The sequence below is a fragment of the Falco naumanni genome, chromosome Z (genome assembly GCF_017639655.2).
Source record: "Falco naumanni isolate bFalNau1 chromosome Z, bFalNau1.pat, whole genome shotgun sequence".
In the NCBI taxonomy this organism is placed as follows: domain Eukaryota; kingdom Metazoa; phylum Chordata; class Aves; order Falconiformes; family Falconidae; genus Falco; species Falco naumanni.
The window spans coordinates 69,525,127-69,544,134 of NC_054080.1; positions in this window are offsets into that span (position 1 = coordinate 69,525,127).

Consider the following 19,008-nt stretch of genomic DNA (forward strand, 5'->3'; position numbering starts at 1 on the left):
CTGATCAGACCCACATACAGGAATGGGCTTAATGGAAACGCGTGTATGTTCACATCCTCTTTAGTACAAAATCAGCTCTGCTCCCGAGTCATTGTGATCAGCTGTCTGAGCATAAATGTGCCATCACCCTCTGCTGGAAAGAATTTAATCTACAGTCAGAGACGATTAAAATGCTAGATCCAGAACAAAGCTTGAGCACACAAAGTTAAAGGTTGCAACACATGATTTTTTTTTTTAGATAATTATCACCTACAAAAATGCAGATCATTGCACTGGGCACCAAGACTCCCCATCCAGCACCAGGGCAAAGCCAGGCTTGTCAGAACAGGAATCACAATGAAGACCGGGATGGTAGCAGAAAATTCCTGGACAACAAATAATAAGAAATGATAATGACACCAACTTGTCCTCAGCCTGGTTTTGCACCAGGTTATTTTGGGTGTGTGTGTTTTCTTTGGTTTTGTGGGTTTTTTTGTTGGTCCTGGGGTTTATTGAATTTGGAGGGAAGGAGTACAGCCTTAACAATTTTGATTTTGTTAATGAAGGAACAAATTCTAGTTCTGATGATGATGAGATACTTAAGAGCTCCACTGTGTGTAGCACACCTAGGAGTTAGGGGTGTGTCCTACTATCTCTTCGGTTTCCTTTGTATCCTATGGTCAGTACAACACAGCCAAAAATCCTACCAACACCAGATACAATTTGGACAAGGAAAATCTGCAGCATTAGACTACGTAATTTTGATACCACTTGATTATTTGCTAATGTGAATACAAATGAATTCTTAATGGTAATTTTTTACAAATATCTTAACTCAGTCAACAATTAAGCACATGTACAGGACCTCTGCTTCTTTGGAATTCAAATATTTGAATTTCTATCCCTTTCCGTGTATGTATTACTGGTTAGTTTTAATATAAGTAGAGCTGTTTGCTGTGTTTGCAATATATAAGAGCTGCAGTAAGCAAAGAACTCTTGCTGGTCCTAACAGTCCTCCAAAAAAAAGAAAAAAAGACAACATGAGACAAAAAAGAAAAGCCAGCTGCTCAAATACCAAGGTTGAGAGAACTAAATGAGGAACAGATGGTCCAGACTACCTTTGGCCATCGAAATCAAGCCCAAGCAATATCCTACCCAGCTGTGCAGAAGAGTGGAAAAACAGATAAGTTCAAGTGAAGGGAAACACATAATGGCTTGAGGGGTCTAGCGATGAACTTCTTCTAGTGAAGCAATGTTAATGGACCATCACCTTTATTTCTGTGAATCTCTTTTCTTTCAAACCTGCAAGCAATAAAAGCTGTCCACTCTCTAGGAAAATGTAAGATGAAATGAGATATGAAAAACAGTTGGTTTTCTGCTGTTAAAAATAATATTATACATAAAGTGATTTTGTGTTTCCACATGGAAAAATGCAGGTAGTTCTAGTCTCCCTGCCTTAAAAAGAATTAGCTGTTACATATTTAGATACAGACATTATGAAAAGATACTGAGAGCACAAACAGCAGGACATATTGAATTATTTTTTTAAAAATCTTAAATCTTAAATCTTTTAAAAATCTTTTTTTAATGGCATCTTTTAAACTTAAATTTCACCAGATTCTGTCAGTGTACTGGGCACTGCTTGCTCCCAAGGGTAACAGCCCAGCTTGACAAAAAAGGATTTAGATATCTCACTCACTTACTGGCACCAGCATTTATGGAAAACATGGTAGATGCCATGGTAGTGGCGTGAACCCTCTCTGAGGCTCCAGTAGGCACCAGCAGGAAACAGCAGGTAAGTTCAAAACAAGTATGAGAATGTGGTTTCCACACAGTGTGCAACTAATGGTAAAAATCTTTGCCACAGGATGCTGCAGATGCTGGATTTTAATGTCTCTAAAAAGCAACTGGGCAAATTCATCGAGGGAAAAACACAGCAAAGACCATGAAATATGAAGACATCCACCCTGGCTCAATGAAAACATGTGTCATTACATGTTCTTACTCTCCTCCCCAGGCATCCACCACTATGTAACATCAGAGGCACAACATTGTTTAGACTGGCCTTTTCCCTGGTACAGGTTTTCCAAACCCAGAGCAGTGGGGTTTGGACTTTGCTCAGACTGTCTAATCCTTCTGGTGCCTAAAAACAACCACTCTCTTTGTGAAGTCCCCTGCACATCTAAGTGTCTTCTGAATATGCACAGACATGTAACAGTCTTGACAACAATGTGCAGCTCATCTCCCTCTCTCTCCTTTATCCTTCCTCCTCATCTTACATGCTCCCTTAGCCATCAAGTAGTCCAGTGGCAAGAGCAGTGACCAAGACAGAGGGGAAAAATTCCTTCTTGGCCTTCTAAAGTGGAGGTTAAACCACAACCACTAGGTGGAGCATGAAGCGCACTTCTTGCCCAAGTGCCCGATCAGTTGGTCATTCTCCAAAGCAAAGAAAATATTTTTTGTTTCCTGGGGACAACTCGAGAATGAAATACGTACTGTCTGCTGATCAGGGCAAAGTGAGGAACGGGGGTCTGAGTCTGTTTGGTCAGAGATGAACTGAGCATAGGCCCCTCACACTTTGGGTGAGCTCTTCAGCTACTGAGCGTGACGCACACTGAAACAGTGCCACAACTTCTTTCACCAGTTTGAAAGAGATCAATTCCCTTTCAACTTTCTGCACAGATAACACCTTATATATTTTGCTCCAGAAGAAGATCCCGCATTGCAAACCTAACACAGAGAGAAGCATGGTCCTGGACAGCAAAACAAAGAGCTTTGTGGCACCTTTAGGACTCTCCCCTTCTGGAGAATGCCCTGCTGCTCATCTTAGGGTCAAGGCTGGCATGGGTCAAAGTGCTGGAGACTTTGAACCCTCTCCTTCAGCTTCCTATTTCAGGCTGTGGATGTCACTTGTCTATTTTCCTTTTTATTTTAAATTTAGTCTACATGACAGGAGATTAATAAATTAATGTGAAGTTGTCACACTTTTCTGACTATAACAGTGAAGAAAAGTAGTACAAGAAGACCCTTGTTCCCATATGGTGCTATTATGATCTGAAGATCCCATTGCTATAGTTTTGGATACACATTGGTACTAGCTACAACTGCTGCTCCCAGACAACTCCGCCTTACTCGGTATTGACTTCTGAAAGAGGTTATGGACCAGTCTGGTGTCCACACGAAATGCTCGTGTGAGCATTCCTCAACACAGTTCCATCAAAATCAACATGAAATTCACTGTTTAAAATAACCTAGTTCATTCTGACAGACTAAATGATATATTCTACAAGTCCTCAGCCACTGGATGTGGCAAAGATAGAAACTTTCAGCAAGAAAGTGGTCTGGGGACAGATAGCAGTGATTTCTACAAGTCAGCACAAATGCAGCTGGAAAAGGACACATGTCACAGTTTAAATCACCAAAGAAATAATGAAACTACCAGCTAGGATAAAGAACCGAGCAACACTGATAATCTAAAAAAAAACCCCAAAGATAGTTCACTTTCAGAATATTGGGTTTGAACTGGGAACAGGACATCCAGAAAGACAGGCTGAAATGTGAAACTAAATTGTGAGCGACAGAATGGGGTGAAGAGGTAAGCTTGGGAGTTGCCTGCAAAGAGCAGCTACTTTAAAACTCTCACAACGCTTTATATCATTCAAACACTACGAACAGGGAGGGAAAAGAGAGGGAAAGCAGGACCCATGGATGCATGTGAAAGAGGTTCAAATGAAGAAGGAGATTCTTAAGCAGCAGCCAGAGGAATAATCAACAGAACAAAGAGAATACAGATTTATCAAAAATTAAAAAGGGGCAGAATATAGAAAAATTACAAGATTATCTGTGTCAAAAGAAGTTGGTTGACTAAACAGGATAAGAACTAAATAAGAGTCCATTTAATTTTTTACTTTCATATATATTTCTGAGGGGTTTTTTGGCCGTGGCAATGAAGCTGAATATTAGAAAGATAAATATAGTAATTATAGAAAGCCCTGGAAAAGACATTCTAGGACTCGACTTGCACTTTCAGATGAAAGGATTACTGAACTATTTGGATTTATTTTGGTGTCTTTCAGAAATCTCTGCAGCTCAAGTGTGTCCATATATACTCATCTTTGGCATTTCATTACAGGACCACAGTATACCATATTACTTCTCAAATAATACCCTGACAGTGCAGAGTTTTACCTATCATTTAACTACACATTTCCGATTTTCAGATTTCCCTTCCATAAAATTTCCCCAAAAAGCATGCTTATATAAATAAGGTCATTTCAGGTACAACTTTAACAAATTAGCAGCTGTTACAATACTATTAGCCACTGAGAAATTCAGGCTGTTCCCTCATTCAGTTATGATGCTGCCAATTTCATTTCCTGGCTTTTGTCTTTTTGACCTTTTCTTTGCAGCTCAGGGAAAATTCACTTCTGCTTTCCTATAGACCTAACAGTACTACACCACAACACTGTGACCTTAGAAAATGGCAAATTCACTGACCATCAACATGGACGCATTTTAGAGTTAAATTCACGTACGTAAATGATCTCAATATCTAATAAACTGAAGAGGAAGACATGTTATAGCTGAGTGCAGCCACATGATATAGCAAACTTTACTTGTTAAAATTCAGGTTGTTTTAAGACACAACTTTTACTTGAACATCTAGTATCACTTCCAGTCAGCTTACATACCACCTACATTCTTGTGCTTAATTGACAGAAACAGCTAAAGGCAAGAGTATTCTGTAATAACCTAATTCTCAAGTCCTATTTGAAAGCCATCTATGTTTCTTGCTTTCACTACTTCTACCAGAAAACCACTTGAAGTACCTTATACTGGTAAGAAAAGCAAGGCTATCAAAATATAAACAAAGCAACAGTTTCATCTGTAAGAAATATGGAAACCTTTTTTTGATTCTTTACTACTTCAAAGCAAGCATGTAATTATTACTTACTGTTCCAGAATGCTTTCCCAAGTGAAAAAGCTTTTAACCCTTTCTGCTATTTCTGCAGTGTGTTCTAATTCTTTGCCTTTGTTTTGACAGTTTAAACAAAATCTTTCAGTTTCTTTTAGGTTCCCCTGATTAGCTTAGGAGACATTTTCTGCATTTGCTCCAGGTTGAGACCATTCTTTCCAAACACAGGTAACTGAACAGCACAGTCTTCCAAAAGAATTGCAAAAGTAGTGTAGGCAGTGCTGTTAATAATCTCAATCACTTCCACCTTATGTATATATAAAGACACCTTGCTATATATTTTAAGTTCACATCTGCTTATTTTTTTCTCCCCCCTGAAGTGATAGCCAACTGCTGTCTTAAAGTCATTATGTGACTGACCAACATATCAGATTTTTTTTTCTCTCTGGTCATGAGCCCCCCCGTTTATAGCACCACCAACGTGTGCAAACTTGCAAACCATATTAAAAAAAATTTATCTTATTTCTGAAAATCCAGTACTCAAATACATTAAGAGTTTCCTGTGACATGTACTGATCCTTATATTGATAATTCCTCCCAATTTTGTCTCAAAAAAATTATTAGAATTCTTCCGCTCTTCAATGTTAATCATTAATGAAAACAATAAATGATAGTGACCATAAGATTCATCCTTTGAGAAAGTCCTTTAGTCAAAATACTAATGCCAAAGATCCTATCAGCACATTATGCTAATTTTTACCAATGCTAACCTTAGTCTAAGTTTTACAATTTGTACACTAAACTCCTCCTCCTCTAGCTTAATTAATAATATCATAGCTGTTATTATATTAAACACTTCAGTGAAATATAGGCAGGCTTCTTGTTTTCAGTGAATCATTTCAACATGAAAAGCACTAATCTAGTAGAATGTGATCTACCTTTTGGTAAACAGAAAATAGGGTGAATTATGACCTATTTATCTTCAGTCATTATGCCATTCAAAATTTTTCTTAAAAAGTAATATTTAAATAATATAAAAAGTCTGTAATCACCTGAACCACTTCTCCACTCTTCACTTCCACCTGGAATCTCCATTTTTTTAGTCCTGGGGTGCTGGACCACAATAATGCTGCTGGAATACATCCAATATCTCTCGCTTTTGAGGGATGAAGCTGATCAGTTTCCCCCCTCCTCCTCAGGCAGTGGAACCCCTCTTTCCCTCACATACTGATAAAATTCATGCCCTCTTCCATGTTCTTTACTAGTCCATCTTCATCTTAATATTTGGTCAGATTCCTTTGTTGCAAATAAAGATATTCTAGTACTTTTTCCTGTCCTGTTTACAAATAAAGGTATTCAAGCACTTTTTCCTGTCCAGTGTCTTTAGTCTTGGCTCATCCTTGCTTCCCAATATGCTCACTTGCTCTTTCCTTCTTCCCTTGCAGATATGAGAAAAAAAAAGTCTAAGTCTAAACTTAGCTTTCTAAGTCTAAACTTAGCTTGACTTCCTACAAGTTTCATTTTATTTCTACCCTTTCTGATTTCTAAGAAATACTTTTCACTGCCAATCAGATTCTTTTTCCATTTCTGTATTTAGTTCTTCTTTGGACATAATTCAGTTAAGGAAGTTCGACCTGCCTGACTTCTCACAAGCAGCACTCAGCATTTTAAAAGATCAAGTCCTGAAATGGAATAAATCTGCATAAACTAACTGTGTATAAATTAAGTGTTAAAATGAAAAAACAGGTTCTTGATGTCTCAAAGAAATATGTCCTGAAAACCTTTCCCAACAGAAGGAGGGCAAAACCCTTGAACTAACATTAGGAAAATTGTTTCCTCACTCTGTGGAAGAAATTTATATTATCAATACCTTGCTTCTATTCACAGTGTTCCTCCTTATTGAAAACATAAAATGTCAGTTCTTAAACAAATGGTTATATGAAGCTGATGCAGTCACTTATCAGCATGTCTTATAATTTTTTTTTAATTTATCCTGCACATAAATCCTCAGAGGTGACCACAGTTCCAAGAATGTCAACCTTTATTGGAGTGCCATGGCTACCTATTGGCATTCAAAGCATGGCACAGGATTTGCATACCTTCACATCATATGAGACTACAGTAATTTCTTGAATTTACACCCCTAAAGGGATCCATAAGGGAGGAAAAATTGATTATTATCTGTTATTGAGACAAAACTGAAAAATTCTTTGAGAATCTGAAGTATCAATGCTTAATTAAATACAAATTATGCTTTGCATTTGATTTATGCTCGATTTGGGTGTCTAAGGCATTCCTGTTAAAGAATTCGTGTTTTCCTAAGGCTGGTCTTCCCTAACAAGAAACAAATTCTGAAACTTTTTATTCAGTTCTTGCACTTTTACTGTCCCTGTCTTTTACCGAGCTTGCTGTTTTCACAGAAGTTGAAGTAACTTAATTGTCTTCCTTATTTCAGCCCTTTTATACCTGTGTTATCTGGACACACATACCAACTACAGTCACATACACCTGGTTTCTAGAGACGAAAATAGGGGGGGAAATGTACTTCATAATTTCTTCCTTCCTGCCTTCCTTACACCCAGCAGTTAACTCTTTCAGAGCCAAGAACACAAAGAAAGGAAGATAGGACTTGCTTCAACCTAAGCTTTTCTAAATATCCACTGATTTTGTGTCTTACTCCTAACTACATGATGACAAAGCTGTATTAAGAGTTTCTGTCAAGTCAAATACATCTAAAACCTGACATTCTGCAGCATTTAATTTAATTTTTTTCTGTACAGTTGTGAATATTTTTTTGCAATTTTCTGCCCCCGGTTTTAGTATATTGTTTACTTACTGGTTTTACCAATGTATATAACAGAAATCATCATCAAAAAAAAACCCACCAGGACCCAGATTGTTTTCAGCAGTATTTGTACAGTCAAGTTGAACTAATATTATCTTACAGCATGACAGCTATATCCAATTAAAAGGTATTGTAAATTTTGAGGATTTCAGAAAACTGTTAGCAGTCAGTCACAGCTGACTGAAAAAAATCTGCCATAAGGAGAACATTGGTGTTTGATTGTTACTGATATGTCCTATATGGACAGACTGTAGATTTGCTCAGAAGACACATTTGCACAATGTGGCTCTGGTGTTGGGAGATCTGAGATTCCATTTACCTTATCAGAGACAGACCTGGCTTTTTCTTGGCAAAGGTCTTGCCAAGCTAACTCCAAGCATGTTCCACAGGAAGAGAGGACTTCACCAGTGCAGTGTGAAATACAGATTTACTCCTGCATAGTAACAAATTCTCTTCTCAAAATAGAGAAAACCAAATACAGCAGGTGCTTATTAACTGTTCATGTTTCACTGCTGCCCACTAGACAAGCCATCATATTTTCTTGATTTTTTTGAAGAAACAAAAATCAATTGGTACCACATTTATCAAGTCTTTCAGTATATGGCACTAAACAGGAAGTCTTTTGGTTTTTTAATGCTTTACTACCTCCAGGGAGTCAATCATGGATTATATGAAATATGCTGATTTAGTATTTTCATGAACTGCTGGTCTGTGAGGAGCTTTCCCCAAACTTGCATTGAAAACCATTCCCAAAAATTCCAGCCAGAGAGTGACAGTTTGCTTGGCTTTTGTCTTTATCAGGGACTACACCCAACTGCAGAATACACCAGTTCTATAGCTAGAGGCTCACGCTTCCTCTAAGGTTTTCATCATACTTGCAGTGACCTGTGTAAGAGGCACATAAAAATTCCAAAAATTCCTAAAAGCAGCCAGTAGCGTTGTCACCCTGTGATGGCATCAAGGCTTCATATGAAGCCAATTATATATATTTGGGAAGTGCTGGCTTACAAGAGCATTTCTCTAACAAAACTAAAACAGCAGGCCCTTACGAGAATAGAGACAGCCATGCCCTATGCCCAGACACACTCAACAGACCTCAGGTAGCAGAGTGAACCCTGACAGGAGCCGGGCAAATAAGGCTTTGAATGAAAGTGGAAGTTTTTGTCCATCCTTTATTTCTTTTCATTTCATTCCACACTGTTAAAAATTCCTCCTTGTGGGGGACCCACCACCACATGTAGCATTTATCTGGCTTTAACAGGACTCAAGCAGCCATTGGGGGGTAGGAGAGGTAAGGAGGAGGTTGTTCTCACCTGTGACAGAACCGCAGCCTAACACTGCACTGCAGCTCTCCACGTTTTCAGAATAACCAAAGCACCCCCAAGCACAGCAGTATCTAGGCTCCATCCCTTTTTTTATCCCTTCTCACTCTCACAAACTCTCAGCCACAGCCTATTGTATTCACAGCCAAAATAATGACCAATTTCAGTCTCAAAGATAGTAAATGGAGAGCATAAACCTCACACTTCCTTGTTCATTCCCTGTTGCTTTTCCATTCATTAACAATGAAAAAAATAATAAATCTATCAGGGTCTTCATTTATGAAAACTTGACATATTTTATGAATACACAATAACCATTACATCTTTACATGTTCTAACCCTTTCTTTCAATTGTTGTATTGACTTTATTCAGATGAGCTTAAAAGACCTACAACCTCGCTGGGAATTTATTTCATAACAGAAACACAATTGCCTCTCCCTTGCATTGTCATACTGTAAAAGGACACCACACACTAATATAAAGCCAATAAAAAGGGGAAAATCTAGTTTCTGAAAATTAAACATTCTGCCAGAAATCCTTTCCCTTCCTTAAGGATGCAAGAAAGATATGAAGGGAGCCCAAGAAATATGTCTTGAGGTATGCAGGAAGGCAGATGCAATATACCGGCCTATGCACTGTAGCTCAGAGAGGGGCTCCAGCTCAAGACTGGGAAAAGCTTGACTGGTGAGAAGGGTCAGCCAGGCTCCGCAGTGGTGGGACTGTGAGCAGCGGTGCATGCAGGAGGGCCCAGCCTGAGAGCGCCTTCTCCACAAGGCAGGGTGCCTGCAGGGCCAGGCCACCCTCAGCACTCCTGTCCTCTCTGCTCCCTCCTGTGCACAGGATCCCTCAGCTGACCCCTGAGGGAATACACAACTTTGCTTGCTGATATCTTCCTTCTGTTTATATGTATTCAAGAAATAATCAGAAAACCCTGTTAACTCATCACTATCAGCATCACCACATCATCAGGCCAGGGAACAGAAAATGACACAGCCAGTCAGACATGCAAAGCAAGCACAACTGTTCCTATTTTCCAGCAGCAATTCTGTCAGGCACAAATTCTGTGTCTCAGGCAAATAATGACTTGAAGCACTTGAGTATAATTACTCCCTACTACTTCTGTCAGCAGCGACTGTAAGATGTACCTTTCATTTTCAGCCAGCGGAAAAACATCTATATGTTCTTTGAAGACCTCTGGTGGCAAAGACTGAGCATTGACCTTCCCTCTCTGAACACAGACATGAAATCCCCACTGGAGAGGCTCCTGCAGTGATTTTGAATAGTAATCCTGTGCACCTTTGCACAGCTTGCACAGTGGCTGAATGCAGTTTTGCCGTAGGACACAGTCCCTGGAACTAATACATCACCGTTGTCACAATACTCAGCACCATAAACAATTGCATAATCAGAGCTGAGCAATTACTTCAGTTTCTTTTCATGCTGCATGGAGTTTTCTATAAATTGCAACTGCTGTAGACACAATGTTGTAGTAAAGAAAAAAACATAGTTTATTCAAATTACTAATTATTTCAGCTTCTTTCTTTTGCCTCTCTCCATTCTGACCTACCAGGTTAAGGCAGGAAAGGATAAATGCTTATGACATATTCCCACCCCTCCTTCACCTTCAAGAAAAAAAAAAAGCATTCCATTTTCCTTTTGTTTTCTTTTTCTTTTGTTGACATTTGTTCAAGTAGTCAAAATGATCCAAGCTGTTCTATATGGCTCCAAATCTGTCTATAGATGATTTTGGACACTATATGCTAAGTAAGAATAAACCCCTGCTTTCTAAGATGTAAAACCATGCCTCTCAATGCCCCAATTCTATCTAAAAGCCTTTGTTTTGTGAATTAGGTTGTTGTCAGCCTATCTAAACAGCTTTACCTCTTGCTACGTTCCTAAATCAGAACAACACAACAGAAACATCCTGAAAGGTTAAATTGGCATCCTAGTATTTTTAGCCACTTCAGAAGTTTTCATAGAATCATAGAATCATTTGGGTTGGAAGGGACCTTAAAGATACTTAAAGGTCACCTAGTTCCAGGCCCCCTGCCATGGGCAAGGGACACCTTCCAGTAGACCAGGTTCTCAAAGCCCCATCCAGCCTGGCCTTGGACACTGCCAGGGATGGGGCATCCACAGCTGCTCTGGGCAGCCTGTTCCAGTGCCTCACCACTTTCAAAGTAAATTTTAGTACATCCATTTCTCCCAGACAGGAACAACCACATACCATCAAGAAAAATGGTTTGGGAGTAAAAGCCAAGATTCTCTCAATTTGAAGCTGGATTTCACAAGAAAGGCTGAAATTAGCTTGCCCTCTATTAAAAAAAAAAAAAAAAAAACCAAAACAACAACCAACAAAACAAAACAGAAATTCACCCTTTAACCAACAGATTAAATGGCCAAAGAGGTGCCTTCACTTTTTCAGTAACATCAGTAAAAAGTACCACTGCACAGGAAAGCAAGTCCATTAGCTGCACAGTTTTAGTGTTTGAAAGAGCCTAAATCTTCGGGGACTCAGGGTCCCTGCAAGCCACAGCTCAGACATTCCCCTAAATGCTGACACTCCAGCCTCATAAGGTTGGTTTTTTGTTGGGTTTTTTTGTTGTTTTTTTTTTTTTAATTTAAAGTGCTGCTAGAATTCTACTAAGCTCTAGCCATAGTCATCTGATGGAGTCTGGTTCCACCAATGTCTTAACACACATCTGAACTTCAATATCAGGTCCAAACTGCTCATTACCATGAAAAAACTTATTCCATGACTGTAGCATAGCTAATTTTCAGTGATATCTTTACATCTTTTTAAATAAAGCACATTTAGAAGGGATTTCCCCATTTGTTCTTTTACTACTGATTAAACAACAGATAAAGCTACACCATCCCAATTGTTCCTTGATTAAAGTACTTTGGGGACAGGACCAGAGATGAAAAATGTCAGTTCCACTGCAGATTTTGCAACTGATCTTTCAATCACTATGAAAAATCCAGGCAAGTAATATGGCCATGTGTCCAAATGTAATGGCCTCACTGGCTTAAACATCATCCCATAACTTATTTTTTAAACCATCCTATAAGCTGTTCATAGTAGAAGTCACAGTTTGAATCTCAAAGCATGCTATACTTCGTGGCTGACTAAACAAGTATTTTGTAATTCCTGTGCTAATCAGGTATTTTGAGGGGAAACTACAGAAACATGAACAAGTCAGAAGGATAATTAACCATATGTAAGATGTGCAGGGGAGAGCAGCAGCAAGCCCTGAACTTGGTTCAGAATATCAGAACACCATCCATATAGTTGTGAGTGAAATAATCATTTAAGTGGCCATTCTTCTCTGATACAGCTTTATGGATACCTTTGAGCTCTCCCCGTTGGTCCATATTGCACTAGCCTTCATCGGGGTGGGCAAAAGTTCTCAGGCTGGTGAAAGACTGCTGCTTTGACTGGCAAAAACATGGCTATAAAGATATGAGATATACATTTTTGAGAAAAAAGTTGCTTTCACACTTCACTGGCTAGCAGCAAGAAATAAAAGAATACCAACAGCTCATCTTTATCTCAGGAATTGTATAAAAGTTCACAACAAAACCAGAGAAGGCTGGGAACTCATCTGGTTCAGTGGAAAGGTTACAAAAAATCAAAACCATTCAAGTGTCTAACTAAACAAAGACCCAGTGCAACACTTTCAATAAGATTCCACTGATACCCAATTTACAGTCAAACCTAATCTCACAGAGAAATCAAAAAGACAGAGAGGAACAAAATGAAACTTCTACAGATGAATCTTCATAAGGTTTAATTATCTTCTCCAGCATGGTTTGTTCAGAATACTCTAGTGACTTATTCTAGAAGCCTGCTCCTACCATTATATCCTATAAGTGTAACTGTCTTTTAGAACAGAAGTTGACAAAGGTAATCTCATCTCTGCCTTGAGCAGACAGGACCACAAATTATTTTTTCTGTTGCCTTTAACAGCATATTATGTTCCTTACCGTCAGTATTCACAAGCTAAAAGAAGTTGTGCCAAAATCCAGTATGAGTTACTTGAATATGAAGATAAGGTACTCCACTGAATCAAGTCTTATTAGTAGCTTTTAATGCTTAAGTATAATACTGTGAGATCAGTAGGCAGAGATGGAGAGACTTCACTTTATATACATCTGTAAAACATGTAATATAGCATGGAGATCCCAACAAAATACTGAACTAGTGTAGCTCACTACAGTATTAGTTGTAATAATCTTCTGACTTCACGAAAATCAGTGTAAGCTCATTCATGCTGATTCTTCTAGGACTGAAATGCAGACAATGTCATACCTACTTATGTGATCTCCATTACATCAAAAAGTACATTCTACATACAAGGGTGTAGCTTCTCACCCTGGATGGTGTAAGAACATAAGCCAGACAAGTCTGTAGAGATGTAATATCGTTGCTTGGACTGGCTGATTCAGTCAGGATAATGGACATTTCTCCAGACCTGCAGTGTTGTCTGAACTGCACTTCCCTCAAGCAAATGTGGAGGTATAATTTTCCTTTGAAGCTTAAAGTTCACAGGAAATTTGCTATAGTAATTATTTGATCAAATCACCCGTCCAAAGCCGGTTCCCATTAGTGCAAACTTCTTTCTTCCTTATGCTGGATTGTCAAATTTCAGCTGTGATAAGTGAAAATGACATATTTCCCTAGTGCATAAGCAGACTACTTTTTGAAAGTCAATAGGAAAATAATTCACTAGAATGTCAATCAACAGAAATTATAACTTGACCTATAACTCCCTCGAGCACTAAGCTATAGACCGGTTTCCTTGCACTCTTCCAATCTTGTAAAAGCAGATTGAAAACTGTATTTTCAGCACTCTGCAGATCTATTATAAGGAATAGTTTATTTTTCATTATTTGACACTGACACTGCAAATGGTCTCAGGAAATACAATATAGTTGTCTCAGGTTCTAAAAACAAGATTCTCAGTATTTTTGTAGAAGTTTGAAGAGTGGAGATTTTGTTAGCGGATTGCTAAGCTTCCATTTGAAAATGTGTGTTCGATGTACAGCTTCAGTGTAAATCCAGCAAAACCAAACCTGACCTTAGATGTCTGAAGCCATCTAAGATAGCCAGGAGTGAAACCAGGAAAGGTGTGGGCTGTTATTACTTACAAAAATGATCCGGCCGCATGGAGATCTCACTGTTACCCACATATTGACTGCTGTTAATCGGTTTCTTCAATGGTGAAATTGGGTACCAACCTTCCAAAAATAAGAAGGGAAATCATCACAAATATCTGTGAGCTCAGAGAGTAGTGCCCCTACTGAACCATGGCAAGACTGTCTTCATTTCCATATCTGATACCCTTGCTCCAAATGTGCTTTGAATGTCTATCCCAGGTGAGTCTTCTTGCCATTGCTTCATTTTTACTTTTCACAAAATCTGTATTCCAGTGATTAAGAAACTCTCTAGGTTCTGGGATACAGGGATTTAAATCCCTTCTGCAAATCCAGACCAGCAGGAATTTCAGCAATGGCTTTCTGCATTCTAGGACAACTCCTTAGCCATGAGTGAAGTTATGCAAAGTCTAGTTAATCTTTTCACCAGTTTTGCTTTATTGCATTTCTCCAGGATTGTCTTCATATGCATGATTCCCTTCACAGGGAACGCCTCATCTGGGAATCACTGAGGGTGGCTTCTGAGGCTTTGATATTAGATACAGTTGTAACTGGTCTGGATGGACACCATCAGTCCTCAGTTTTGTACTACCTGAATGGCGGATACCCAAATGATATAATATTATTACCAGCTGAGCTGAGAATTAAGAATTCTAGTGACATATGCCTAATGACTTAGGTACCTAAAGATGCCTAAAGCCATAGGTACCCAACTATTCTGACAGTCTAGAAGAGCTTATAAAGACATCCAAACCAATTCATACTGCTCATTCCACATGCCAGAGTAAAACAATTCATCTGCTCCAATTCTAATGCTTTGCTTTAGAAACATGTAATGATTTTTTCAAATGTAAAAACCTAAGAAGCTCTCTAAATTCTGATTGATAGATGCTTTTTCTTGTTTAGAATTTGAAGAATAGATTGTACCGAGACAGATTATGAAATGAGAAAGTTCATAAAACAACAGCTGCAATAATTCAAAAAAGAACGTGCAAGTACCTGGTCTGAAATTGTAGATAGTTAGACAAGCCACTGGTTCCAATCACAGGTTATAATCTCCCCATCAGCCTCATCTTGCTAAATCCTCCTAAATCCCCTGGCTTCTGCTCCTCTAATCATGAGGGTTAGAAGCTGCAAGGACTGCTTTTCACTTCATTAAAATTTCCTTTTAATCTTTTATAATCTGTCAGCACAGTATATAAACACACATCAGAAGCTTATTCCTTCTAATTTCACAAAAGCAGATAATTTTGCTATACATTCCATATCTGCAAAGTTAAGCTTCATTTCACACCACCATAAACCTTGGTCAGAAGGATGAATAGTTAAGCAGTTGAGCAAATGGCATTTACAGTTACAGCTGGGTGCATTATTCATTGTGAAGCATTTATTTGGTGAAGTTAAACCTTGGGTTTGCTTATGAAACATCCAAAAGCTGATCCCAAATTATTTAGTACATGGGGTTCTTTTCAAAAAGTACATTTTGGACCGTGTTGTTGCCTGTGTGTCCCTTGCGTGACTAGCTGTCCAAATCAGACTAGATTAATTCTCCTTCCTGAGAGAGTGACTAAAACTTCTTTTAAAGAGGAACAACCGGTTCCCCCAAGTACATATTGGTCATCTTCTGTTACAAATTATCAAAATTTCAATAAGTAAATTAACAATTATCTAACTATTCAGTCCTAATTATTAATAAAGCATATTTCCCTTTAAAATACTGTTACCATCTTATAGGTCTACGTAACTTTACAGTCCTGTGGCACAAAAGCCTTCAGAAAAACCCTCTAGGAAACCATAATATACCTACAGTGCAAGCGCACAACCTAAACTAAGAAGTGAAAAATCTCAATTGCATTCTTTCAAGTTACATTCTCTGAGAAGTAACATGAGAAAGGCCACACTCATGAGAGCAATAATTCAGCATCACTTTCCCTCTCCTTCCCTTTGTAGAAAGACTTAGATTGGAAGGGACCGCTGGACATGACCTATTCCAATCTCCTGCTCCAAGCAGGGTTAAATTCAAAGTTTTATTCTATTCCATTCTCAGGCTAACCCTTCCTTATATGCACCTCATGACAGAATATGTTAACATTCAAGACAAAGGGAACTGGCAAATTTCAACCTGATGTTAGTTATATCTGATACATTATTCTTTTCCTTAGGGTTGTCTTCTTGGGGTGGGTTTTTGTTTTGTGGGTTTTGGTTGCCGGTTTTTTGGTTTTGTTGTTGTTGGGTTGTTGGTTTGGGGTTTTTTGTAAACACAAAGCATTGAGGTTCTCTGTTTTATAGAATCCACAAAGATGCATAACATGAACATTAAATTAATACTTTGTTCCCTGTACCACTGTAACCAACAGCCATCTCTAATCATATAGTCCACCTCCTAGCCTCCAGAGCAATTCCATTTGGTAACACACAAAATTGTGAAGGTTCTGAAGCAATTCCTTGAAAACAGACTCCACAGAGCTGCCACTGGCAAATTTGATGAGGCACTGCTTAGCAAGTATTTTCTCATGTATAGCTTTGATACTATGTAAAATAAAAAGGGGGGAAGGGAAGGGAATTTTTATATGAGTTGCTAGTTCAAAGTATGGTTATGTATGGAATTAAGTGGTTCTGCATCATCCCCAAAATTTTATTGTATGCTGTCCATTTTGCCATTTCTTCCTAATTTGTTCAATGGTTCTCACTTCTGTTCTCTTTTTTTTTCCAGCTTTAACATGCACCCTTACTCTTCCAGTATGTACAAAAATCTTGTTGTCTTCATTGGCATTTCTGGACACAAAAGGCAGTATGTTTCCTTACTACCAAAACTTCTTCAGCTTGCAGAAGTCAGTAACTATTAGACTTCATACAGTCATACATAGTTACACAGCAGCCAACGCTCCAGCCAAAGCTTCAATAGAGTAACTCCAAATTTATACCAGTGTAAATGAGACTACAATTTGCATTCTATTAACTGCAGTAGAAGCTTTTCAGAACAGCTTCCCAATAAAAAACAAGTGACAGTGAATTAGGGAACATAAGGTTAAACCCCATTTGCAAACGAGCTCCTTCATTCTCTTTACAGTACTCAAAATAAGCACTTCCCTATTCCACTTCACGTTTGATTTGCTTTTCTGTCAAAAGACAGTGAAATGAGTAGGTGTTTATTTGAAGGAAAAATAACTCTCCTTGCTCAGGAAAGGGCTTTGCATCTGAAAAAGTCACGCTGCAAACACTTCTTCCATTCTAATCTTTAAATGGCATAGAGGACAGCATCTGAATTTACAAGGCCTCACCTTTTTTTCCATGCAACACATAATGAGGAATCTGCATGAGATTTAAATGACAGGAAGTAAGTTTTGAAGTTAACTCTAAGCAACACCAGGAGAAGTGATCATGAAGTGGTAGCAAATCATTACAATTTAGCAGTAAAAAGCTCCATGGATGTATTGTCAGGCTCTTTTAAATCTTCTGACACTAATTTCAACACTGCAACCCCCTAGACTTCAGCTCCAGCATTGTACTCCATTTATCTGCTCTCTTTACTCCTTTGATGACTCCTCCCTTTCTGCCAATCACATTATATATCATAACAATAGTCTACCCTCCATAGGAAATAACAACTGCAACATTAAAGATTTTGAACATGCTGATCTCGAAACTGGTTTGAAATTAAATATATGTCTGTAGAGAGGAGCTAAGCACATCTATTTTAAAGCACTGAATGTAGTTAAAAATTCCCTTGACTTTCCCTAATGAAATTCAGTAACCTCCTTCACAAACATGACAGAAAGCTATGTGCTATGGTCATCATATGCTATGATGCCACATTCCCAATCCTCCAAATGTTGAAGACTGGCAAGAAAAAAAAAAAAAAAAAAGGAATGTCAAAGAAAATGCTCAGAGACACAAAACTGAAACAAACAAAAAAACACCAAAAAACAAACCACCTTAAAAGTGCATGCAGCTGTTTCTGCTACTGGCTGAGACCAAGACAAGACAAGTTAATGAGATATTGTTACCTGGGTCCAGAGCACAAGTCTTATGGGGAGCAGCTGAGGGAAGGAGGGCTGTTTAGCCTGGAGAAAAGCAGGCTGAGGGGAGAAAGACCTTATCGCTCTCCACAGCTACCTGAAAGAAGGCAGCTGTGAGGTGAGTGTCTGTCTCTTCTCCCAGGTAACAAGAGACAGGATGAGAGGAAACGGCCTCTGGTTGTGTCAGGGGAGGTTTAGACTGGGGATTAGGTCATGGAAAGTCTTGTCAGGCAGTGGAACAGGCTGCCCAGGGAAATGGTGGAGTCACCATCCCCGGAGGTATTAAATGTATAGATGTGGTGCTTAGGGACGTGTTAGTGGTGGACTTGGCAGTCCTGGTTAATAGCTGGACTCGATCTCAAAGGTCTTTTCCAAGTTAAACAATTACATGATTATATAATTTTATTATCTCTTTTTAAAAATAGTTATGTCTTCTATGTACAACAGTGCTCAGTGATCTGAAGGACACAGATATTTCTGCATGAATGCCTGGGAGAAGTCACTTTGACTACCCAGCCCAGTCTCCTTTCAAACAACAGCAACTGTGGTACCCAGCATGACAGAACACTTTTAACAAACGAAGACCTGTAAGAAAGAAAGAATAACAGCTACAATCACTGGAAGAGAGAGGAGACTTTGAAGCAGCAGGGCCAGACTATTACATTAATACTCAGTGGGACTGAACTGTTCTTCAGAGCGGTCTCTCCCTTCACTGACTCTTAAGAGGTGAAGCTACTACATACAACTATGCTTTAGTCAAAGTGCTTCCA